We start from the raw sequence: 27,056 nt of genomic DNA, 5'->3' as shown, positions 1-27,056 counted from the left end.
GTCATAAAGGTGACAGATGGACAGACAAGTCCATTTGTCTTAATAGCTAACTTTTACTGCATGCTTCCAACATGCCAGGTCATGTTCTAAGACCTTTGCAAGCATTAGCATTACAAATATTTGTTCTCACAACAACCTTATAAAATAGATATTATTTTCTCCATTTAACAAACAAGGAAACTGAGGCACAGGGAAGTTAAATAACTTGCCCAAGGTCACACAGGGAGTGGTAAAGGTAGGATTGAGACAGCTTGGTTCCAAAGTTCCTGCTCTAAATGACAACTCCAGATTAAGAGCCACTGGAGAGTTATCAGGAAGAGTCAGGGCCAGTTAGTTCACAGGGGAGGATACACAGCAAGTATCTAAAGCCATCAGTAAGAGACTTGCTGGGGACAAGGCTGGGTAGTCAGGATTGGGGACTGGGTATATGATGTTTGGTTGAGGTCATTTTGATGCTAGGGATATTCTGACATTCACACTTAAGTCATTTCTATAAAGAGTAAAGCATTCTGTTTTCAACTTTTAAAAGAGCATCATATACTCTGTGCAGAAGAAACTCAGTCTAATGTCAGGATGAAGTGAGGGTCAGATGGGGGATTCAAGGAAGGGGCTGAGTCAGAGATGTGATGGGAGATGGTAAAGCTTCGAAAAGGGGTAAGGTTGTTAAACATGTTTGTTCATTTAAAAAAAGTGATTGGTTGATATTTAGGGTCACAGAATGTCCATGATGTCAAAATGGGCTAAACAAAATATTCTGCTTCAAAGAGTGACTTGCAGGAGGAAGAGGTTAAGCAATGAGTGCTAACTGCAGCCTGCCTTGGGCAGAAGCAGAAGGAAGCCTCAGGCCAAGTGATGGGAGGAAAGCTGCCTTCTGTTCTGGTCGTCAGAAGGGGCAAAGAATTAAAACACCACCTTTGCAATGGATGAGTTTACAGAATTACACTAAGTGTGACATGACTGGAAAGATAAGACACATTTTGGAAACATCTTCATGTGTTATCTTTTTGCTTTGGAGTATTTCCCATCGGAAAATCGGGATTATTTGATGAAGTGGCATCACCTCGGGTACACCCATGGATCAAGACAGAGTATTGTGAGAAAATTGGTATATAGAACCAGGTTCAAATCCAGGCTCCATCACTTGCCAGCTGTGTGTCTTCAGGCAAATCTCAACCTCTCTGATCTCAGCTCCTTCCTTCATTGATTAAAAGGCAGTAACAACCCTACCTAAGTCTCAGGGTTGTTGTGGGCCTTAAATTGTGCCTCAGCTAGTCAGCATTCAGTAAATATTCATCAAACAGCAGGAGTGGTTAGTGGGATTACAGCTGAGTCTTTGTTTTACTTTTCTACATTTCTTAAATTTTCATGAGCATATATTGTGTTTGTAATTAGAAACAAAAACAATAAAACATTCTTTTTAAAAGGGACAGCCATAATTTCTATTTTCACATTTGTTTCTCCACCTTTGTCCCTTTCATGTCTCTTTCTACTGTGTAAAGCTTGGGTCCTCTCTCCACAGCCATATTCAGAGGACTCCATGGGATGCCGGTTATTCTCTGGACTCCTGCAGGGCTTTGCTGGGGTCAGCTCACTGCACCCAGGCCTGCAGGACTTAAACGAGGCTGAGATCAGTTGCAGCTCAGTGCCCGTGGGGAGCTCTCTTCTCTCCATTATGCATCGATCCTTGTCCTGTCATCCCCTCTGCCACTCAGCTAGCTCCCCGCCACCCCCAGCCCTCAGAGAGCTCCATTTTCTTCCTTCTTCTAGCTTCATTATTCAGCACCGAGGCCTGGAGGTGCTGACACGGGCTGCAGGAGTCCAGCCTGCAGTTGGTCTTTGGAAACAAGAGAGAGTGTGGGCAAGTGCATTAAACAAAGAAAAACGCTGGCAGGAAACCAGCTTCTAGTCTTGAAGCTTCCCCTGGTTCTTTACTTTTTCTTTATAATTTTAGGGTTGTGGTTCCCAGCTCTCCAACTTGCCTTCCGGAGCTGCCTTAGCAATAAGAGAAAAGACGGATGTAAAGATTTGAGGCTGAGTTACACTAGCCCCTGAAGCATTGCAGCACCAGAAGACATAACCGGGGGCCCTGTCACATTTGGAGCTACCCGGTCTGCGCACCCCCTCACACAAAGGCCTCATCTCAGTCAGGGAGGCAGGGGAAGAGCCAAAGGGCCAGGATCTCTCTGAGTGTGTGGCTTCTGAGAGCACAAGGTGTGGTTCGTCATCTTCCTCTCAAACCCACTCCTGCTGGCAAGTTCCTCTCTCTGCAAAACATTGCTGCCGTCCACCCAGATGCCTAAGTCAGAAATCTAGGTGTCATCCTTGACCACTTCCCCTCCTTCACATCCCACATCAAATTACACATGCCACCCTACTTACTCCTTTAAAATGGCCCTTAAATCCATCCACTTCTCTCCATTTCCACTGCTACCAACTAGCCGAGACAAGCATGGTCTCCTGCCTCTACAACTGGTAATCTCAAATGGGACAGTTGTTTGAATGCCAGGTAACCCCAGATGACAGCTAGAGAGGATAAGGAATGTGCAAGTGTCACACAGGTAGTCAGTGACAGACAGATCCAGAGGAGAATCCAGGCTTCCTGGTCCCAAGTCCAGCACTGCCCTGGACATCACAAGGCTCTATTTGTTCATTCATTCACTTTGCTGGATTGAGACCCTAATAGGTGCCAGACACAGTGCTAGACACAATCATTGTCTCCCTCTGGGGGTGACTCCCCATGCTGGATTATGGTTTTCTGCCTGTTAATTTATGTCTTGCTCCTGCCTATTCTCAACGGCAGACAGAGCAGGGCATCTCACAGGCCCCTGCCGGGCTTCACATTCCAGCATTCCACAAGTGGGTTTCTGCGTGTTCTACTCAAAATAGCTTCTGCGCTAGTGAAGCCAACAGAAAATACACACACTGAGGCACTTCATCCAAGAAAAGGACTCTACAGGAGTCCAACATTTAAAGAGAAAACGTTTCCCTCTAGACCAAACTTATAATCTACGTAGAAAAGGGGAACAGGAAAGTAGATCTGGTTCCATTTTCATTCCCTAACTTCCTGGGAAATCAGTGCTCAGAGCATGATAGTTTCCCCAGTGTACTCAGGATTCCAACTGATTCACTTAATGTGTGTTAATAAAGGTGTACTATGTGCCAGCACAGTAATGGGTGCTGGAAGCACAATGCTATATCACAGAGACAGATATCCTGCCCTAGGGGACCTTATAAGCTAATGGAATCTGACCTCACCTATTACTTAGTTTCCTTTTAAGTATATTCATTTCTAGATACCATGTTTACAAATTTCAAATACAGGATTATAGAATCATAGATTCTAGGAGACATAAAGGAGATATTCCAATGCCTTTCAGCCCTGAGCCAAGGTTCAAATGTCTTTTACAGAATCCCTGTCAAGTGATCACGTGGTCACTCCTTGGACACAATCCAAGCAGGGGATTTCTTGCCTCTAAGGTGATCTATTCTATTTCTAAACAGCAGAAGAAGTTACAGTGCTCTTCCCTGTGTTGAACCAAAGTTGGTTTCCCTAAAACTCACACTGCATTCTGCCCTCTGAGCCTACACAGGTGAAGACAGTTTCTTCTGCTCTGAGTTGGCTCTGGGATACATGAGCCTGGGTATAATGTCCCCAAGCATTCTCTTCTCCAGACAATATATCACCACTTGATTCCACCTTTACCCATACACGTGGTTTCAAGCTCCTTCTCTAGTCAAGTGGCCAACAGAGCTACTCTCTCCCACTCTCTGGAAATATGAAAAGAATCTTCACATAAACAATATTACTCTCCTTGATTCTCCCATATTAAGCTCAGAGATCATGTGACCGTAGAGCAAACTTCTCCCACCCCTGCAACACCCCATCACATGCATAGCTCTGTAGATAGCTTTGAAACGAGCAGGTCAACTTTATTATTCACCAACTAGAGCTAATAATATTGAACTTTCAGGGTTGTTGTCAGTATATGCATGTTGAGTTAAATACTTCAACAAGTACTGATTGAGCAGCCATCACATGTTGGCTCTGAGTAGGACACAGTCCTGAAGAAGACAGAAAAGACCTCCACCCTTATGGGGCTTACAGCCTCAAGTCTGAAGATAAGCAGCTCTCCAAGGGTCACAGAGTTCTAACTGAATCCCAGGGGTCCCCATGACCTAAGCTGGAAGCTCAAAAATGGTACCCACTGTTAATGAGTATCATCATGATGAACATAGGTACAACCAAATTAATGCCAATTAAACCCTTAGGTGGTACAATTTCCTTACGAGAATACTGCTTTTAGAAACAGAAGACCATAGTGGTATTTCTTAAGAATAAAAACTATTATATCTCAGATTGTCTCATTTTCTCCTCCTAGAAACCCTGTTTCCCATATAGCAAAGTGTTTTATAATAAATGAGCTGAGTTAGTTTCCATGCAGTTTCTGTTTTTGTCAAATCTGCATCTCTTTCCTAACTTGGTCAAACCGAATGAGAGACCCTAGTACAGAACAGCAGCTTCATGCAGGAAGGTGCAGCTGCACTTAGAGGTACGCTACCAGGCTCCCCTCCTCCATCTGGCTGTGTGCTAGGGCAATTATCCTGTCCATGAAGTTGTCTTCAGCCATCATCTTATTCAGCATGCTATGGACAACAGAATGTGCTTCTAACATCAAGGAGACTTTCGGCTTTTACAAAGCTGTGTCTTGGCTTCCTTATCGTTCCACGTCACTTAAGTGTTTGGTCAAGGAACTGATAGAAATGGAAGAGTTATTTACTGTAAAACACACAGTCTCTTTGCTCAATTGAAACCACTGATCTTCCTGTTTCTCTGTTACCATCAGATAATCCACCATCTTAGGTGGGGTGTGTGTGAAACCACCATCTAATAGTTCACTAGGGGAGGGGAGTGACCACAGGATGTCATTACCTGTGTCAGAAGAGTGGAAAATATTTAGCAGAAAGGACTTCACATTTGCATATCTGAGAAGATGTTCCACGTCCACCGTGCTGCTGGGATGGGCGTAAAGATCTCTTTCATTTAAGCCCCTTCCACTGGCCCTATATGCTGACAAGATTTACAGATAGTATCTATGTATTGGTATATTAATCATAATAATATTTATAATGGCTAATATTTATTATCTATAATTAGCCTAGCATCACACTTGGCACGTGACGTACTTTATCTCAGTTAATCCTTACAACGATCTTCTGCGGTAAGCATTATTCTCCTTTTTCACATGAGAAAACTGGTTCAGAGAGGGCAAATGGCTCGCTCAGGGTAATTTAATACAAATGCCAGGATTCAGGCCCACTCCAGCGCCCATGACCTTTTTATTCCCTTAACCTACCACCCCCTACACATAAATCCCCATTCAGAATAGAGGGTCTCAGGACGTCCTTCCTCCCCTACTTGTTTATTCCCTTCCATTGTTTGTGTCCTTTTCCATCTCCTACAGAGGATTTAGTTCCTATGAGGAAGAGATAACTTATTCATCTTTGTATTCCTCCCCCAGAGAAGAAAACACCGTAAGTTCTCAATAAGTGCATTTTAAGTGAGAAACACACAGACAAACCAGAATACAATGCTATCGCTAGAATTTCTGACTCCTGCTTCAAAATTACAGTAAGTCTCTCTTTTTTAAATTAATTATGAATCAAATCACCTTATAGAGCCTATGTGGTAGAAGCCGTGAAATGACTGAACAGTAAACCCCCTTTTCACTGTGGCTCCAAATTGTACATCTTTTTACTGTGCAAAGCCAGAGAGAACGAGATCCTCCCATCCTTACTGTGCCACTCAAAAGGAGTTGAGCATAGACATGCAGTTGTTCAAATATGGTTACAGGAACTTGCTGCTCTGCACAAATAAAGAATCTTCCCCAGAAATACAAGAAAGTGGTAGGACTTATTGTGCAGAGTGCACGGGAGGAAAGCTCTTGCCTTCATACAAGCTTGGCTTCACTTAGACCGGTTGCAGATTGAGAGGGTTCTTGGCATTAGTATTTAAGACTCTGACACCTGAAAGTCGTCATTCCAATTGGAATGGAAGAAGCATGGAACAAATAGGTGTATAGGGATCAGCAAGCCAGGAAAGAAAGCAGACTGGGATGGTAATAATGACTCTCCACATTGATAGAGTGTTTCCTAAGTTCCAGGCACTTACATTGTTTGTTTCAGTCCTTACAACAGTCTGAGGGGTAGGTACATTTTAAAGATGAAGAAGTGAAGCTTAGAGAAGTTAAGTAACTTGCCCAAGCCCTCCTTGTTGGTAAATATAGAGCTGAGAGAATTGAATCCAAATTTCTCTGACTCCAAAGTCTAAGCTCTTAACCATTAATGCTAATCATTAACTACACTTACCTAATCATTTCATCTGGGTGATCAAGGACTAGAGGTTAAATACTAGAAACACACTGCATATTATTTATTGTCTTTATATGTACGTAAAAGCTAAATGTATAATTCTTGTTTTGTAAGATGGATGGTATCATTCTAAATTAATCTTTTTGTTGTCAGTATAAGTCCAATCTAACAACCTCCTCTAGACAGTATACAAGGACAGATGGATTCAGTGTCTCCAGCCTGACAATTTTATCCAAGAAACTGATGCCCAGAGTGGGCAGACCGGACAAGCAGCAACCATTACAGACTCAAGCCTGATGAAAAATGCTACCTGTTTCACTTATGTTTGCAGAGGGGATTATGATCTACCAGGGATGTCATGTATATTATTTCATTTGATCCTCTAAGAAAATTAGGAGGTACATAAGGTAAGTAATATTATCTCTATTCTACAGATGAGAAGAATCTCCCAGAATGATAAGCCTATAAAGAGGTAGAACTGGGACTCCAGTTCAGGTCCTGAGAATTCAAATCCCAAATAAATGAACTTCTAACCCTTTTAGGCTTTTAATAATGCAGATGGAACTGTGGTCAAATCTTGGCTCTACCATACATCTCTCTGAGGCTTCTCCTCTCTCAAATAAGGGATGAGGATGTCTACCTGACAGGATTTGAAACTAAATGAAATGATGTAGGTAAAGCCCCTTTGATAAAGTAGTGAACAGAGCAGATGCAGAGCCCATCCCCATGGACCTTATAGTCCGGAGTTAGGAGGTGAGGAGTGAAAAACAAACATTCAGTAATTACACACTTAATGATCAAGTTACAATAATCCTAAGTGCTATAAAGGAAAAACACAGAGTGCTTTGCAGGTGGAGAATAGGGTAAGCTGGCCTCCTGAGTGGCCAAGGGAAGGCCTTCCTTGGCAATGACAGCTACACTGAGACCTGAGAGATGAGTGGCAATTAACCAGATGACGTGGGCAAGGTGGGAGGCGGGTGGGTGGGTTGCACCAGAGGGTGCTCTGGGTGTAAGGAGCATCATTGATGAGGAAGCTTGGAGCCCTTGAGGAACAAAGAAATGACTTGTGTGGCTGAAGTGTAAAGAGCTCCAGGAAGAATGATGTGTAAGAATGCTGGTGAGGTAGGCGGCCCCAGGCCATGTGGAGCCTTGCAAGTCAAGTTAAAAATTTTGAACTTTATCCTAAGAGCACTGGGAAGTGATCAAAGGGCTTTAGGCAACGGGGCAACATGAGATTTGAGCTTTAAAAACGTGCAGTTCCTCATTAGGGAAAGCTGGGGTCTTTTTAAAAGCTTTCCATTATTTTTTTTGAACAAATAATTTTTTAGCACACCTTATATTGTGAAGAGAAATATAGGCTGTGTGTTTGAAACACAGAATGAGAAGACCTAGACTGGGGCAAGTACCAGGTCCTCCCTTTCTTACTTTCAGGATCTAGGACATGTCACCTCAAAGACTATTTTTGCTCTTGCCACCTAATTTAGCTGCTTCTCTCTCTGAGCAAGATTGGCTTCCAAATTCCCAAAGAACATTGAAAACCAGTGTACATATTTCCGAGAAGCTCATTTATCCATGCTTCATTTATATTTTTAGTTTTCCTAATAAATCTTTTATTTTTCTAATTTTATTTTATTCTTTATACTTTGTTATTGTTCTCTCCTTTTGGCTTGTCCCCCCCCCTTTTTATTTCTTTTTTCTGTTGTGGTTTTATTTTACCTTATTGCAGTTGTTTCAATTATATTTTTATTTTTCCTGACATATTTTTTATCTCTCTAATTTTTTTTTTTTTAATAAAATTTATTTATTTATTTTGGCTGTGTTGGGTCTTCGTTTCTGTGCGAGGGCTTTCTCTAGTTGCGGCAAATGGGGGCCACTCTTCATTGCGGTGCGCGGGCCTCTCACTATCGTGTCCTCTCTTGTTGCGGAGCAGAGACTCCAGACACACAGGCTCAGTAGTTATGGCTCACGGGCCCAGTTGCTCCACGGCATGTGGGATCTTCCCAAACCAGGGCTCAAACCCGTGTCCCCTGCGTTGGCCGGCAGATTCTCAACCACTGCACCACCAGGGAAGCCTATCTTTCTAATTTTATTTTGTTTTTTATTCTTTGATATTGTGCTGCTCCTTTTTTTTTTTTTTTTTTTTTCTGCCATGCCATGCAGCTTGCATGATCTTGGTTCCCAGGCCAGAGGTTGGACCCAAGCTCCTGTGGTGGGAGCTCTGAGTCCAAACTGCTGGACTAACAGAGAACCTCAGACCCCAGGGAATATTAATTGGAGTGAGGCCTCCCAGAGGTCCTCATCTCAGCACCAAGACCCGGCTCTATCCAACTGCCTGCAAACTCCAGTGGTGGTCGCCTCAGGCCGAACAACCAGTAAGACAGGAATACAGCCCCACCCATCAAAAAAAAAAAAAAGAAACAACAAAAAAATATAGTACAGACAAAGGAGCAAGGTAAAAACCTACAATACCAAATAAATGAAGATGAAATATGCAACCTACCTGAAAAAGAATTCAGAGTAATGATAGTAAAGATGATCCAAAATCTCGGAAACAGAATGGAGAAAATACAAGAAACATTTAACAAGGATCTAGAAGAACTAAAGAGCAAACAAACGGTGATGAACAACACAATAATTGAAAATAAAAATATTCTAGAAGTAATCAATAGCAGAATAACTGAGGCAGAAGAACGGATAAGTGAGCTGGAAGATTAAATGGTGGAAATAGGGCTTCCCTGGTGGCGCAGTGGTTGAGAATCTGCCTGCCAATGCAAGGGACACGGGTTCGAGCCCTGGTCTGGGGAGATCCCACATGCCACGGAGCAACTGGGCCCGTGAGCCACAATTACTGAGCCTGCGCGTCTGGAGCCTGTGCTCCGCAACAAGAGAGGCCGCAATGGTGAGAGGCCCGCGCACCGCGATGAAGAGTGGTCCTCACTTGCTGCAACTGGAGAAAGCCCTCGCACAGAAACGAAGACTCAACACAGTCATAAATAAATAAATAAATAAATAAAAGAACGTGAATTTCTTTAAAAAAATAAAAATAAAAAAAAAATAAATGGTGGAAATAACTGCCAGGGAACAGAATAAAGAAAAAAGAATGAAAAGAATTGAGGACAGTCTCAGAGACCTCTGGGACAACAAAAAACGCACCAACATTCGAATTATAGGGGTCCCAGAAGAAGAAGAGAAAAAGAAAGGGTCGGAGAAAATGTTTGAAGAGATTATAGTCACAAACTTCCCTAACATGAGAAAGGAAATAGTCAATCAAGTCCAGAAAGCACAGAGAGTCCCATACAGGATAAACCCAAAGAGAAACACGCCGAGACACATATTAATCAAACAATCAAAAATTAAATACAGGGCTTCCTGGGTGGCACAGTGGTTAAGAAGCCACCTGCCAATGCAGGAGACACGGGTTCGAGCCCTGGCTTGGGAAGATCCCACATGCTGCGGAGCAACTAAGCCCTTGTGCCACAACTACTGAGCCTGTGCTCTAGAGCCCGTGCACCACAACTACTGAGCCTGCACTGTAGAGCCTCTGAGCCACAACTACCAAGCCTGCATATCACAACTACTGAAGCCTGCATGCCTAGAGCCCATGCTCCACAACAAGAGAAGCTGCCACAGTGAGAAGCCTGCACACCGCAATGAAGAGTAGACCCCACTTGCCACAACTAGAGAAAGACCACGCACAGCAACGGAGACCCAACATAGCCAAAAGTAAAAATTAATTAATTAAAAAAATTAAATACAAAGAAAAAATATTAAAAGCAGCAAGGGAAAAGCAACAAATAACATACAAAGGAATCACCATAAGATTAACAGCTGATCTTTCAGCAGAAACTCTGCAAGCCAGAAGGGAGTGGCAGGACATATTTAAAGTGATGAAAGGGAAAAACCTACAACCAAGATTACTCTACCCAGCAAGGATCTAATTCAGATTAGATGGAAAAATTAAGACCTTTACAGACAAGCAAAAGCTAAGAGAATTCAGCACCACCAAACCAGCTTTATGACAAATGCTAAAGGAATTTCTCTAGGCAGGAAACACAACAGAAGGAAAAGACCTACAATAACAAACCCAAAACAATTAAGAAAATGGTAATAGGAACATACATATCGATAATGACCTTAAATGTAAACGGATTAAATGCTCCCACCAAAAGACATAGACTGGATGAAGGGATGCAAAAACAAAACCCGTATATATGCTGTCTACAAGAGACCCACTTCAGGGCTAGGGACACATACAGACTGAGAGTGAGGGGATGGAAAAAGATATTCCATGCAAATGGAAATCAAAAGAAAGCTGGAGTAGCAATTCTCATATCAGACAAAATAGACTTTAAAATAAAGACTATTACAAGAGGCAAAGAAGAACACTACATAATGATCCAGGGATCAAACCAAGAAGAAGATATAACAATGGTAAATATTTATGCACTCAACATAGGAGCACCTCAATGCATAAGGCAAATGCTAACAGCCATAAAAAGGGAAATCGACAGTAACACAATAATAGTAGGGGGCTTTAACACCCCACTTTCACCAATGGGCAGATCATCCAAAATGAAAATAAATAAGGAAACACAAGCTTTATTTTTTTAATTTTTTTCAGTTTATTTTTTATTTTAAAATTATAGATACAGGGCTTCCCTGGTGGCGCAGTGGTTGAGAATCTGCCTGCCAATGCAGGGGACATGGGTTCGAGCCCTGGTCTGGGAAGATCCCACATGCCACGGAGCAACTGGGCCCGTGAGCCACAATTACTGAGCCTGCGCGTCTGGAGCCTGAGCTCCACAACAAGAGAGGCCACGATGGTGAGAGGCCCACACACCGCGATGAAGAGTGGTCCCCACTTGCCGCAACTAGAGAAAGCCCTCGCACAGAAATGAAGACTCAACACAGTCATAAATAAATAAATAAATAAATAAATAAATAAATAAATAAATAAATAAAAGAACGTGAATTTCTAAAAAAAAAAAAATTATAGATACATAGATGAATATATCCATATTATTAATACTAGTTTTGCAGTGACTCTATAAACACTTTCCTTTAATGTGCATATAAATGTAGTCTACATTTTTGTGGAACTATTGCATAAGGAAACACAAGTTTTAAATGACACATTAAACAACAGGGACTTAATTGATATTTATAGGACATTCAATCCAAAAGCAACAGAATACACTTTCTTCTCAAGTGCTCATGGAACACTCTCCTGGATAGACCATATCTTGGGTCACAAATCAAGCCTTGGTAAATTTAAGAAAATTGAAATTGTATCAGTATCTTTTCCAACCACAATGCTACAAGACTAGATATCAATTACAGGAAAAAAACTGTAAAAAATACAAACACATGGAGGCTAAACAACACACTACTAAATAACCAAGAGATCACTGAATAAATCAAATAAGAAATCAAAAAATACCTAGAAACAAATGACAATGAAAACATGATGACCCAAATCCAATGGGATGCAGCAAAAGCAGTTCTAAGAGGGAAGTTTATAGCAATACAATCCTACCTCAAGAAACAAGAAACATCTCAAATAAATAACCTAACCTTACACCAAAAGCAATTAGAGAAAGAAGAACAAAAAGGCCCCCAAAGTTAGCAGAAGGAAAGAAACCATAAAGATCAGAGCAGAAATAAATGAAATAGAAACAAAGAAAATAATAGCAAAGATCAATAAAACTAAAAGCTGGTTCTTTCAGAAGATAAACAAAATTGATAAGCCATTAGCCAGACTCATCAAGAAAAAAAGGGAGAAGACTCAAATCAACAGAATTAGAAATGAAAAAGGAGAAGTAACAACTGACACTGCAGAAATACAAAGGATCATTAGAGATTACTACAAACAACTATATGCCAATAAAATGGACAACCTGGAAGAAATGGACAAATTCTTAGAAAGGTATAACCTTCTGAGACTGAACCAGGAAGAAATAGAAAATACAAATAGGCAAATCACAAGCACTGAAATCGAAACTGTGATTAAAAATCTTCCAACAAACAAAAACCCAGCACCAGATGGCTTCACAGGCAAATTCTATCAAACATTTAGAGAAGAGCTAACACCCATCCTTCTCAAACTCTTCCAAAATATAGCAGAGGGAGGAACACACCCAAACTCATTCTACGAGGCCACCATCACCCTGATACCAAAACCAGACAAAGATGTCACAAAAAAAGAAAACTACAGGCCAATATCACTGATGAACATGGATGCAAAAATCCTTAACAAAATGCTAGCAAACAGAATCCAAAAACACATTAAAAGGATCATACACCATGATCAAGTGGCATTTATCCCCGGAATGCAAGGATTCTTCAATATACGCAAATCAATCAATGTGATACACAATATTAACAAATTGAAGTATACAAACCATGTGATAATCTCAATAGATGCAGAAAAAGATTTTGACAAAATTCAACACAGATTTATGTTAAAAACTCTCCAGAAAGTAGGCATAGAGGGAACCTACCTCAACATAAAAAGGCCATATAAGACACACCCACAGCCAACATCATTCTTAATGGTGAAAAACTGAAACCATTTCCTCTAAGATCAGGAACAAGACAAGGTTGCACATGCTCACCATTATTCAACATAGTTTTGGAAGTTTTAGCCACAGCAATCAGAGAAGAAAAAGAAATAAAATGAATCTAAATTGGAAAAGATGAAATAAAACTGTCACTGTAGATGACAAGATACTATACATAGAGAATCCTAAAGATGCCACCAGAAAACTACTAGAGCCAATCAGTGAATTTGGTAAAGTGGCAGGATACACAGTTAAAGCACAGAAATCTCTTGCATTCCTATACACTAATGATGAAAAATCTGAAAGAGAAATTAAGGAAACACTCCCATTTACCATTGCAACAAAAAGAATAAAATACCTAGGAATAAACCTATCTAAGGAGACAGAAGACCTGTATGCAGAAAGCTGTACGACACTGATGAAACAAATTAAAGATGATACAAACAGATGGAGAGCTATACCATGTTCCTGGATTGGAAGAATCAACATTGTGAAAATGACCATCCTACCTAAAACAATCTACAGATTCAATGCAATCCCTATCAAACTACCAATGGCATTTTTCACAGAACTAGAACAAAAACTTTCACAATTTGTGTGGAAACACAAAAAACCCCGAATAGCCAAAGCAATCTTCAGAAAGAAAAACAGAGCTGGAGGAATCAGGTTCCCTGACTTCAGACTATACTACAAAGCTACAGTAATCAAGACAGTATGGTACTGGCACAGAAACAGAAATATAGCTCAATGGAACAGGATAGAAAGCCCAAATATAAACCCACGCACATATGGTCACCTTATCTTTTTTTTTTTAAATAAATTAATAAATTAATTTATTTTTGGCTGTGTTGGGTCTTTGTTTCTGTGTGAGGGCTTTCTCTAGTTGCGGCAAGCGGGGTCCACTCTTCATCGCGGTGCACGGGCCTCTCACTATCATGGCCTCTCTTGTTGCGGAGCACAGGCTCCAGACGCGCAGGCTCAGTAGTTGTGGCTCGCAGGCCTAGTTGCTCCGTGGCATGTGGGATCTTCCCAGACCAGGGCTTGAACCTATGTCCCCTGCATTAGCAGGCAGATTCTCAACCACTGCGCCACCATGGAAACCCCAACCTTATCTTTGATAAAGGAAGCAAGAGTATACAATGAAGAAAAGTCAACCCTTCAATAAGTGGTGCTGGGAAAACTGGACAGCTACATGTAAAAAGTGAAATTAGAACACTCCCTAACACCATACACAAAAATAAACTCAAAATGGATTAAAGACCTAAATGTAAGGCCAGACACTATAAAACTCTTGGAGGAAAACATAGGCAGAACACTCTATGACATAAATCACAGCAAGATCCTTTTTGACCCACCTCCTAGAGAAATGGAAATAAAAACAAAAATAAACAAATGGGACCTAATGAAACTTAAAAGCTTTTGCACAGCAAAGGAAACCATAAACAAGATGAAAAGACAACCCTCAGAATGGGAGAAAATATTTGCAAACGAAGCAACTGACAAAGATTAAGCTCCAAAATATACAAGCAGCTCATGCAGCTCAATATCAAAAAAACAAACAACCCAATCCAAAAATGGGCAGAAGATCTAAATAGACATTTCTCCAAAGAAGATACACAGATTGCCAACAAACACATGAAAGGATGCTCAACATCACTAATCATTAGAGAAATGCAAATCAAAACTACAATGAGGTATCACCTCACACCAGTCAGAATGGTCATCATCAAAAATCTACAAACAATAAATGCTGGAGAGGGTGTGGAGAAAAGGGAACCCTCTTGCACTGTTGGTGGGAATGTAAATTGATACAGCCACTATGGAGAACAGTATGGAGGTTCCTTAAAAATCTACAAATAGAATTACCATATGATCCAGCAATCCCACTACTGGGCATATACCCTGAGAAAACCATAATTCGAAAAGAGTCATGTACCACAATGTTCATTGCAGCACATGGAAGCAACCTAAGTGTTCATCGACAGATGAATGGATAAAGAAGATGTGGCACATATATACAATAGAATATTACTCGCCATAAAAAGAAACGAAATTAAGTTATTTGTAGTGAGGTGGATGGACCTAGAGTCTGTCATACAGAGTGAAGTAAGTCTGAAAGAGAAAAACAAATACCATATGCTAACACATATATATGGAATCTAAAAAAAGGAAAAAATGGTTCTGATGAACCTAAGGGCAGGACAGGAGTAAAGACGCAGACATAGAGAATGGACTTGAGGACATGGGGAGGGGGAAGGGTAAGCTGGGATGAAGTGAGAGAGTGGCACTGACATATATACACTACCAAATGTAAAATAGCTAGCTAGTAGGAAGCAGCTGCATAGCACAGGGAGATCAGCTCGGTGCTTTGTGACCACCTAGAGGGGTGGGATAGAGAGTGTGGGAGGGAGGCGCAAGAGGAAGGGGATAAGGGGATATACGTATGCATATAGCTGATTCACTTTGTTATACAGCAGAAACTAGCACAACATTGTATGGAATTATACTCCAATAAAGCTGTTAAAAAAAAGAGAGAGAGAGAGAGAAGGCAGCATCTTGAACTCAGCCAAACCTGCCTGTTATCTTTCCCCTCAATCCTGGTATGTCCTTTTACTTGTTCATTTTTACCCATCCCCCCTAGCTAGAAACCTCAAGATAATACTAGAACAAAGCTGGTGGGGGGGGGGGGATCATTTTTTGGACTTTTAAGAACTAAAGTTTTTCTCCTCCAGGATCCTCAAAAGAGTTTTTCCTCTCATTCACACATAGAAAGAAGTAGGTGATCTTAAGATCAAGTGATGCCATTTCTCTGAATCTACTCTAGAGATACACTCATACAGGTACATAAAGAAACATCTATAAGCATGTCCTTTGTAAGAGAGAAAAAGTGGAAACAGCCTAAAAGTCAATTAATAACAACACAGGCTAAATAAACCATGGTATATTCATAACAAAGAATACAATGCAGCAGTCAAAATGAATGAAGTAGTTCTATAAGTATCAATACAGAAAGCACTCCAAGACTGATTGTTTAGTGAGAAAGGCAATTTGAAGAATGATCGATATTGTATCATAGCACTGGTATAAAAAAAAAACCACCAAAAAATCAACAACCTAAAACGGTAAATTGTTTCCTATGGCTACATATATATGCATTAAATGCATAGAACATGGTCTGGGAGAATACACACAAAACTGGTAAGAGTTGTTACCTCTCGGAAGGTGGGAAGCGAACGAGGGCTGAGAATGATGGTCAAAAAATTTAGTGTTATCTGTATTTAAATTTTTTCACAGGTGTAATAATGCATTCATGTGTACATAATCAAAGATTTTAAGGTAAGAAAATCATTAAGCATGTACAGTACTGGTTTTTTTTTGAATTTTATTTTATTTATTTTTTATACAGCAGGTTCTTATTAGTCATCCATTTTATACACATCAGTGTATACATGTCAATTCCAATCTCCCAATTCATCCCACCACACCCCCACGCCCCACCCATGGCCGCTTTTCCCCCTTAGTGTCCATACGTTTGCTCTCTACATCTCAATTTCTGTCCTGCAAACTGGTTAATCTGTACAATTTTTCTAGGTTCCACATATATGCGTTAATATACAATATTTGTTTTTCTCTTTCTGACTTACTTCAGTCTGTATGACAGTCTCTACATCCATCCACGTCTCAACAAATAACCCAATTTCGTTCCTTTTCTTGGCTGAGTAATATTCCATTGTATATATATACCACAACTTCCTTATCCATTCGTCTGTCAATGGGCATTTAGGTTGCTTCCATGACCTAGCTATTGTAAATAGTGCTGCAATGAACATTGGGGTGCATGTGTCTTTTTGAATTATGATTTTCTCCAGGTATATGCCCAGTAGTGGGATTGCTGGGTCATATGGTAATTCTATTTTTAGTTTTTTAAGGAACCTCCATACTGTTCTCCATAGTGGCTGTATCAATTTACATTCCCACCAACAGTGCAAGAGGGTTCCCTTTTCTCCACACCCTCTCCAGCATTTGTTGTTTGTAGATTTTCTGATGATGCCCATTCTAACTGGTGTGAGATGATACCTCATTGTAATTTTGATTTGCATTTCTCTAATAATTAGTGATGTTGAGCAGCTTTTTGTGTGCTTCTTGGCCATCTGTATGTCTTCTTTGGAGAAATGTCTATTTAGGTCTTCTGCTCATTTTTGGATTGGGTTGTTTGTTTCTTTAATATTGAGCTGCATGAGCTGTTTATATATTTTGGGGATTAATCCTTTGTCCGTTGATTCTTTTGCAAATATTTTCTCCCATTTTGAGGGTTGTCTTTTCATCTTGTTTATGGTTTCCTTTGCTGTGCAAAAGCTTTTAAGTTTCATTAAGTCCCATTTGTTTATTTTTGGTTTTATTTCCATTACTCTAGGAGGTGGATTAAAAAAGATCTTGCTGTGATTTATGTCAAAGAGTGTTCTTCCTATGTTTTCCTCTAAGAGGTTTATAGTGTCCGGTCTTACATTTAGGTCTCTAATCCATTTTGAGTTTATTTTTGTGTGTGGTGTTAGAGAGTATTCTAATTTCATTCTTTAACATGTAGCTGTCCAGTTTTCCCAGCACCACTTATTGAAGAGACTGTCTTTTCTCCATTGTATATCCTTGCCTCCTTTGTCATAGATTAGTTGACCATAGGTGCTTGGTTTATCTCTGGGCTTTCTATCTTGTTCCATTGATCTATGTTTCTGTTTTTGTGTCAGTAGCATATTGTCTTGATTACTGTAGGTTTGTAGTCTGAAGTCAGGGAGCCTGATTCCTCCAGCTCGGTTTTTTTCCCTCAAGGCTGCTTTGGCTATTCGGGGTCTTTTGTGTCTCTGTACAAATTTTAAGATTTTTTGTTCTAGTTCCGTAAAAAAATGCCATTGGTAATTTGATAGGGATTGCATTGAATCTGTAGATTGATTTGGGTAGTATAGTCATTTTCACAATATTGATTCTTCCAATCCAAGAACATGGTATATCTCTCCATCTGTTGGTATCATCTTTAATTTCTTTCATCAGTGTCTTATAGTTTTCTGCAGACAGTTCTTTTGTCTCCCTAGGTAGGTTTATTCCTAGGTATTTTATTCTTTTTGTTGCAGTGGTAAATGGGAGTGTTTCCTTAATTTCTCTTTCAGATTTTTCATCATTAGTGTATAGGAATGCAAGAGATTTCTGTGCATTAATTTTGTATCCTGCAACTTTACCAAATTCATTGATTAGCTCTAGTAGTTTTCTGGTGGCATCTTTAGGATTCTCTATGTATAGTATCATGTCATCTGTAAACAGTGACAGTTTTACTTCTTTTCCAATGGGATTCCTTTTATTTCTTTTTCTTCTCTGATTGCCATGGCTAGGACTTCCAAAACTATGTTGAATAATAGTGATGAGAGTGGACATCCTTGTCTTGTTCCTGACCTTAGAGGAAATGGTTTCAGTTTTTCACCATTGAGAATGATGTTTGCTCTGGGTTTGTTGTATATGGCCTTTATTATGTTGAGGTAGTTTCCCTCTATGCCCACTTTCTGGAGCGTTTTTATCATAAATGGGTGTTGAATTGTGTCAAAATCTTTCTCTGCATCTATTGAGATGATCATATGGTTTTTATTCTTCAGTTTGTTAATATGGTGTATCACATTGATTGATTTGTGTATATTGAAGAATCCTTGCATCCCTGAGATAAATCCCACTTGATCATGGTATATGATCCTTTTAATGTGCTGTTGGATTCTGTTTGCTAGTATTTTGTTGAGGATTTTTGCATCAATATTCATCAGTGATATTGGTCTGTAATTTTCTTTTTTTGTAGTGTCTTTGTCTGGTTTTGGTATCAGGGTGATGGTGGCCTCATAGAATGAGTTTGGGAGTGTTCCTTCCTCTGCAATTTTCTGGAAGAGTTTGAGAAGGATGGGTGTTAGCTCTTCTCTAAATGTTTGATAGAATTTGCCTGAGAAGCCATCTGGTCCTGGGCTTTGGTTTGTTGGAAGATTTTTAATCACAGTTTTACTTGTGATTGGTCTGTTCATATTTTCTATTTCTTCCTGGTTCAGTCTCAGAAGGTTATACCTTTCTAAGAATTTGTCCATTTCTTCCAGGTTGTCCATTTTATTGGCATAGAGTTGCCTGTAGTAGTCTCTTAGGATGCTTTGTATTTGTGTGGTGTCTGTTGTAACTCCTCCTTTTTCATTTCTAATTTTATTGATTTGAGTCCTCTCCCTCTTTTTCTTGATGAGTCTGGCTAAGGTTTATCAATTTTGTTTATCTTCTCAAAGAACCAGCTTTTAGTTTTATTGATCTTTGCTATTTTCTTTGTTTCTATTTCATTTATTTCTACTCTGATCTTTATGATTTCTTTCCTTCTGCTAATTTTGGGTTTTGTTTGTTCTTCTTTCTCTAGTTCCTTTAGGTGTAAGGTTAGATTGTTTATTTGAGATTTTTCTTGTTTCTTGAGGTAGGCTTGTATAGCTATAAACTTCTCTCTTAGAACTGCTTTTGCCACATCCGTTAGGTTTTGGATCGTCGTATTTTCATCATCATTTTTCTGTTAGTATTTTTTGATTTCCTCTTTGATTTCTTCAGTGATCTCTTGGTTATTTAGTAACGTATTGTTTAGCCTCCATGTGTTTGTGTTTTTTACATTTTTCTCCCTGTAATTCATTTCTAATCTCATAGCGTTGTGGTCAGAAAAGATTCTTGATATGATTTCAATTTTCTTAAATTTACTGAGGCTTGATTTGTGACCCAAGATGTGTTCTATCCTGGAGGATGTTCTGTGTGCACTTGAGAAGAAAGTGTAATCTGCTGTTTTTGGATGGAATGTCCTATAAATACCAATTAAATCTATCTAGTCTATTGTGTCATTTAAAGCTTGTGTTTCCTTATTAATTTTCTGTTTGGATGATCTGTCCATTGCTGTAAGTGAGGTGTTAAAGTCCCTCACTATTATTGTGTCACTGTTGATTTCCTCTTTTATAGCTGTTAGCAGTTGCCTTATGTATTGAGGTGCTCCCCTGTTGGGTGCATATATATTTATAATTGTTATATCTTCTTCTTGGATTGACCCCTTGATCATTATGTAGTGTCCTTCCTTGTCTCTTGTAACAGTTTTTATTTTAAAGTCTATTTTGTCTAACATGAGTATTGCTACTCCAGCTTTCTTCTGATTTCCACTGGCAAAGAATATCTTTTTCCATCCCCTCACTTTCAGTCTGTATGTGTCCCTAGGTCTGAAGTGGGTCTCTTGTAGACAGCATATATATGGGTGTTGTTTTTGTATCCATTCAGCAAGCCTGTGTCTTTTGGTTGGAGCATTTAATCCTTTCACATTTAAGGTAATTATTGATATGTATGTTCCTCTTACCATTTTCTTAATTGTTTTGAGTTTGCTTTTGTAGGTCCTTTTCTTCTCTTGTGTTTCCTACTTAGTGAAGTTCCTTTAGCACTTGCAGAGCTGGTTTGGTGGTGCTGAATTCTCTTAGCTTTTGCTTGTCTTGTAAAGCTTTTGATTTCTCCATCGAATCTGAATGAGATCCTTCCTGGGTAGAGTAATCTTGGTTGTAGGTTTTTCCCTTTCATCACTTTAAGTATATCATGCCACTCCCTTCTGGCTTGTAGAGTTTCTGTGGAGAAATCAGCTGTTAACCTTATGGGAGTTCCCTTGAAAGTACCTGAGACTCTATGAGTCTGAACTATTTTCATAATAATATTATGAAGGTATTTGCCCATTTCACTCTCAGTCTCTCATGAGCGTGGGCTGGAGTTTCCATAGGCTACATGCAAAATATATGATACTGCAACAGATTGAATGCAGATAGATATGAAACTATAGCTGTCTTCTATTAAACGAGATATAAAAAGGAGATATGAAAAATATAAACACCTGCTACTCTTCCCTGTGATTGTTTTAAAATTTGGAAAATGTAGTTTTTTAAAATAAAGACACATAATTTATGTTAAAAAAAAAAAATCTGATTAAATATAATCAGCGTTTGAACTTAACTCTGCACGTTTCAAAACACCTCCTCATGCAGAAACACCTGAACATGTTTAATCTCTCACCCAGGAACTCCCTGTGAGTTGGGGTTGTAGATGCTCAGACCCTGGGCTCCCCTCAAGACCCCCATTACTCCTTAGCTGTTGCCATTTGCTGACAGGAAAATGGCTTCCAGCAGTTGGTCAATATTTGCCCAGCCCTGGAATATTCAATGGAGACATGAACCCACTGCTTAGGAAGCAAATGGCACATGATTAATTTTGAACGGGTGAGGGGAGACACAGCCACCTTTCTTGGATCTGCATTTACTTATGAGCTTTGGAAATGCAAGACAAATTTCCGAGTTCTAAGTTCTTAGATTAAAGGTTGTCTTTTTAAATCAAAAAAAAAAAAAAAAAAAAAAAAAACCTTATGGGAGTTCCCTTGTATGTTATTTGTCTTTTTTCCCTTGCTGCTTTCAATAATTTTCCTTTGTCTTTAATTTTTGCCAATTTGATTGCTATGTGTCTCGGCGTGTTTCTCCTTGGGTTTAACCTGCCTGGGACTCTCTTTGCTTCCTGGACTTGGGTGGCTGTTTCCTTTCCCATGTTAGGGAAGTTTTCGACTATAATCTCTTCAAATATTTTCTCTGGTCCTTTCTCTCTCTCTTCTCCTTCTGGGACCCCTATAGTGCGAATGTTGTTGCGTTTAATGTTGTCCCAGAGGTCTCTTATGCTGTCTTCATTTCTTTTCATTCTTTTTTCTTTACTCTTTTCCACAGCAGTGAATTCCACCATTCTGTCTTCCAGGTCACTTATCCCTTCTTCTGCCTCAGTTATTCTGCTATTTATCCCTTCTAGTGTATTTTTCATTTCAATTATTGTATTGTTCATCTCTGTTTGTTTGTCCTTTAATTCTTCTAGGTCTTTGTTAACCTTTTCTTGCATCTTCTCGATCTTTGCCTCCATTCTTTTTCCAAGGTCCTGGATCATCTTCAGTATCATTATTCTGAATTCTTTTTCTGGAAGGTTGCCTATCTCCACTTCATTTAGTTGTTTTTCTGGGGTTTTGTCTTGTTTCTTCATCTGGTACATAGCCCTCTGCCTTTTCATCTTGTCTATCTTTCTATGAATGTGGTTTTGTTCCACAGGCTACAGGATTGTAGTTCTTCTTGCTTCTGCTGTCTGCCTTCTGGTCTGCATTACTGTTTTTAATAGTGAAAATTTTGAACTACCTAAATATCTAGCAAATGAAGTATGATTAAATCAATCATGGTACGATCATATGGCAGAATTTAATAAAAATGATGCCATTCATTTTTATATGCACAGGTGTAAAGAAGTTAATTTATAGTTCCATTTAAAAGGAAGTATATACTAATTATTGTGTTCTGCATTATCCCTTTTTTGTGAACAAGTACATTCACAAAAAGGTTTGAGATAATTTTATATAAAAGGTTTGTAGGTGTTTCTACATCAGTGGGATTCTTGTGTTTTCTTTTGCTTCTTTATTTCCTAATTTTTCTATAAGAAATAAGTAATAAGAAAAATCCTATTTTTAAAAATGTAAATAAAATGAGGAAATTGAACTAGGAATGATGAGAGAGAGAAAAAGTTAAGAGGAAGAAACACATGATGGTAGATGGGGATAACAAAGTAGAGAAAAGATGTTATTGGGATTTTTTTTTTTAAGAGATTTTCTTATTTTCGAGAGAGTTAAGGGGAAATTATTTTTGTTCTCAGAGTCTTTCAGTGTACTTTCCAAGCCATCAAATTCCTAAATATAACCAAAGATGATGATTTTACAAGTGAGCCAACATAAACATAGTAGATGTTTATACTTCTACATTAACAACATGGCATTAGAGCTGCAAAAGTTCTTTCAAATTGGCTCTTTTATTTTTCTAAAAATTTCCATTTTGAGCCCCCCTTTAAAATATAGCATTCCTCCACCCCCCTACCCCCTACCCCCACCACCCCTGCTGTGGCTTTAAAGTTCAAGATGAGGCAGAAGATTAACATAGCAACATTTAGGAGTGAGGGTGGAGCAGGTGGAGGAGCAAGAGGGAGGTAGGAGAACGTTAAGCATTTGGGTAGGAAAAGGAGGGGAGGACATTTTTTTAGTGTTACCCTCAAGTAGGACTACCCAAACTCTAGTATGTATTCAGGTCATCTAGGGATCTTCTGAAAAGGCAGGACTGGGGCAGGACTTCCAGATGATGCTCATGCTACTGGTCCATAGACGACTTTGAGCAGCAAAGCCTTAGAATCTGGGAATTTGCTATTCCACCTTGGTCCATCTGCATTTCAAACTGGAAGCGTCTATTGTGATAACTTCTTCCTAACCTAGTTTTTTTTGTTTTTGGTTTTTTGTTTGTTCCATCAAAATACCAAATAGTGGAAACTCTTCAAAAAGTCATTTTATCATATACAAGGTACAGTTTAAGGCCCTATGCATGGAAGTGAGTAAAATGGGAAATAGAACATGGAGTAGTCAGGAACCCCTAATATACAAATGTTACTTGTTATAAAGGGTGTGGTATTATGGAAAAAGCCCTGGACTGGACGGCAGAAGACCTGATATCTATCCTAGTGATCGTTAACTAGCTGTGTGCCTTTGTGCCTATCATTTCTCTCCAGTTCTCTGTTTCCTTTTCTGTCAAATAAAAGAATTGATCCACATGGCTTCTAAAATCTTTTCAGCTCTGACACTTGAGGAATCTATAAAGGAGATCTTATATCAACAGGAAGGGAAGAAAGGAAAGATGTGCCACCACACACAGAGCTGCCAAGGATCCTGTACATGTGATATTATAATGGAGGAATTTTCCCCTTGTCTGCCCAGATGCAAAAATGTTATTGGAGTGAGAGACTGGGAAACTTGCCTGGTATGAAATTCTAGTACCCCGACTTCCCGGTTTGGGCAATTTAGTGGCTTGGGAATCTGTCCTCGCCCCTGTAAAGTAAAGCAGACCATGTAAACAGGCTCTCCAAGAACCTCAATGTGGCTCTGGCAGCTTTGATTCTGAGGTTCTCCATCTTTGGGGCCACCCTCGGCTTTCACCTCATTCCTGTACACTGATCATCAGCCAAATTCTGAAGCCCCTTGAGCTTAAGGTCCCAGCCAAATGGCCCTACAGCCTTCCTGCTTGAGAAAGCCTCCAATTCCCAGCCTGCGGCCAAATCCAATTTTCCTAGCAACTCATACCTTGCCCCCATAGCACCCCACTGGATCCCAAGTCTCCCAGACACTGCAGACTCTACTCAGGCCTGTAGCAGCCAAGCCTAAGGGAACTGGGCAGGCCTACAGTGATGTCCTCAGAGGCAGGCCTATCCTCAAAGTGAGGATCAGCCCTGAGTCTGATAAGCACAGGGTAGGAAAGGGACCTGCTGCAGTGAGATTACCCAGACTCTGAGGCAATCTCCTGCAGCTCCGCCTCACGCCTCAACAGACCTGCCCTCCTTTCCTTTTAAATTACAGGCCTGTGGCTATTCTAACAAAGACTCACAAGTCACCCATAAACACGCCTGAATCACAAGCTTCAGGCAGCTTCCTGTGGTTTGCCTAAGCTGGCAGTGGGAAGGCAGCCTGACTCCCCGCCATGTTCCTGAGACCATGTCCTCAGCAGACACTCAGGGCATGGCCTCCTGAGGTGGCCACTTGGGAAGTAGTGACCCTGAGGGCTGCCGAAGGGTTTATTTTTTCCCTCTAGTCCCAGCCTAGGCTGGGCTGAATGATGGGGCTGCTGGTACAAAGGGTGCTTTTTATAAAGTTCTTCCTTGGTATTTTTGGTGTCTGGAAAGGGCTTCCTCTCCTCCCACGGTTAATTAGCAGCATGAGAGCATTACCCTTTCCTCAACAGAAAGTCTGTTCCTGGCCCCGAGGCCAGGCAGAGGGGGCGGCAGGTGTGGCCAAATGCTCCCTGAGGTTAACCTCAAACTTAAACTTAGACGTGGTTAGAAGCAGTGTGAGAGGCAGGGTTAGCTTACATTTGGGGCAGAGTGGGCAATCGGGCACAGGTCCCTGACAAGCTAGGGAATTGTTTTCTAGCAACTCAGTCAGGTGAGGGGACAGGAGAAGGGGGTGGGGAACCAATGGGTGTTGGACACGTTTGTGAATTGTTCCTACAACAAAGGCTTTTTTAAAGCAACAGAGTGAAGCTTTATATATTTGAATGAGAAGCCCACAGAAGGACCTATTGTCAGGAGGAAAAATTGCATGAGTAATTGTGCATGACTTCAGTCTTCCCAGTTGAAATGTTAGGCGTGTTAAGGATGACTGTGGACATTCCATTGTTTTCAGTGTGGGGAAGAGGGAGGAAGGAACTCCTGGGAGGTGGGGAGGTAAGAAACTTAGAAGCTCTCCCCCCACAACTTTTCCTTGCTGGGTCCCATGTTTCTTCTACTTAATTGAGCTACCACCTCCTACAGGAAGCCTTCCTTGATACATAACTCCTATCTTTTCATTATTTATTAGACTCTGATACTATTGGTAGGCCACAGCACAGTGGGCCTGGATCCAGGACCAGATTCCACCACTTCCTAAATGTATAATCTTGGGCAAGTTACTGATCTTCCCTGTGCCTCAGTTTCCTCATCTATAAATGGGAGTAATATCTACCTTCTAGGGTTGTTGAGATCATTAAATGTGTTAATACATATAAGACACATAGAACAGTGCCTGATGTATAGTACATACTCAGTAAATGTTAACAATTATTATTTTTTATTTGTAACCACAGTGGCTAGCAAAGTTTGTAATATATCATGGTTCAGAGGTTTTTCAACCCTCATATGCATCATAATTGCTTGAGGAGCTTTAAAAATACATGGGCCTGGGCTCCATTGGTCTAGCAGTGAAAACTGGTCATGGTATTTTAGAAAAGTTGCCTGGGTGGTTTTATTATGCAACCAATGTTATAGCTGCTTAATGAATATTTGTTGAATGAATGTATGAACGAACCATATGGGATTAGAACAAATAAGCTCAGGTTACCCCTTCCTTAGGAACATCAAGACATGATTCTGTCTCCTTCAGAAAGTTGTCTCTTCCTGAAACAGGCTTCAAGCAAACAACATGACAGTGAATATAGTGGAATATACGAAAGAATCACAATTCTATTCATCTCAACATATTGCAATATTGAAGAAATAGGGAGAAAATGATTGGCACTAATATTAGAGATCAATAGGTATTTCCTCTTGTTCTCCCTTCTGTTGAGGCAGACTTATTGCTCAGACAGAGGCCATAACAACTCTAGCCAGAAGGTGAACTTTGACCTTTCCTCCAGCTTTAATTTTGATTTGCAATCCAATCGTTAATTTAGTGGACATAATGAAACATTTAAAGACCTCAAATAAAGCATTTGCCCCACTCTAATATGTAATTATGTGCAGGATAATAACACAATTGTACTAAACTGCTTTACCTAGATGGCTTACAAAGTTTAAACTGACTGCTGCTTGTAGAACATTATGTCAGGTATCTCACAATAGAAATAAGAAACGATAGCCAGGGCCTAACTTATATATTAGTGGGAGAAGTAAAGATAAACATTCTGAAAGCTAGAGAAAAATAAATAGAACAGAAACAAATGTAACATTTAAACAGTGTATAGCAGCATAAAGAGGGCTTTGGAGTCAGACTTTAGGCCTATTTCTTATTAATTGTGTGACCTCAATAATTCAATTAACCTTCCAGAGTTTCAGCTTGCTCATTGACCAAATGTGGATGTTTTTATCTTTTTATTTTTTTGCCGTGCCACACGGCTTGTGGGATCTTAGTTCCCCGACCAGGGATTGAACCTGGGCCCTCGGCAGTGCCAGTGCAGAGTCCTAACCACTGGACCGCCAGGGAATTCCCCCAAATGTGGATTTTGCTGCCTACATCACAGGATTGTTGTGAGGCTTCAAAGCAACAATATATGCAAGTGTCTAGTGCTTTTCATTAAATGAAATTATTTTAATTAACAAAGAAGCTGTATTCCAACAGCATGCTTTATTGTCAGAAATTTCATTATCAAGAGGACAGATAATATGTAACGGGGGAAGCAAACAAGACGGAGAACTAAGCATAAACATACACCAGATCTCTCACCCCAAATCCCTTGAAAGACAGAATAATCAGTAAGTCCC

General features: G+C 40.0%; 1 long non-coding RNA gene and 1 other non-coding gene across 2 annotated transcripts in view; one reads left to right on the top strand and one right to left on the bottom strand.

The window, feature by feature from the left end:
* Positions 1-27,056, top strand: part of LOC118899187 — an 87,531-nt gene that overhangs the window by 56,987 nt on the left and 3,488 nt on the right. The window lies entirely within an intron of this gene.
* Positions 26,706-26,778, bottom strand: TRNAA-GGC. The gene has a single exon. It is a non-coding gene; the product is annotated as a tRNA-Ala (tRNA).

The sequence above is a fragment of the Balaenoptera musculus genome, chromosome 8 (assembly GCF_009873245.2).
Source record: "Balaenoptera musculus isolate JJ_BM4_2016_0621 chromosome 8, mBalMus1.pri.v3, whole genome shotgun sequence".
In the NCBI taxonomy this organism is placed as follows: domain Eukaryota; kingdom Metazoa; phylum Chordata; class Mammalia; order Artiodactyla; family Balaenopteridae; genus Balaenoptera; species Balaenoptera musculus.
Note: the sequence above shows the minus strand (reverse complement) of the source record. Positions and strands in the feature narration are given on the sequence as shown.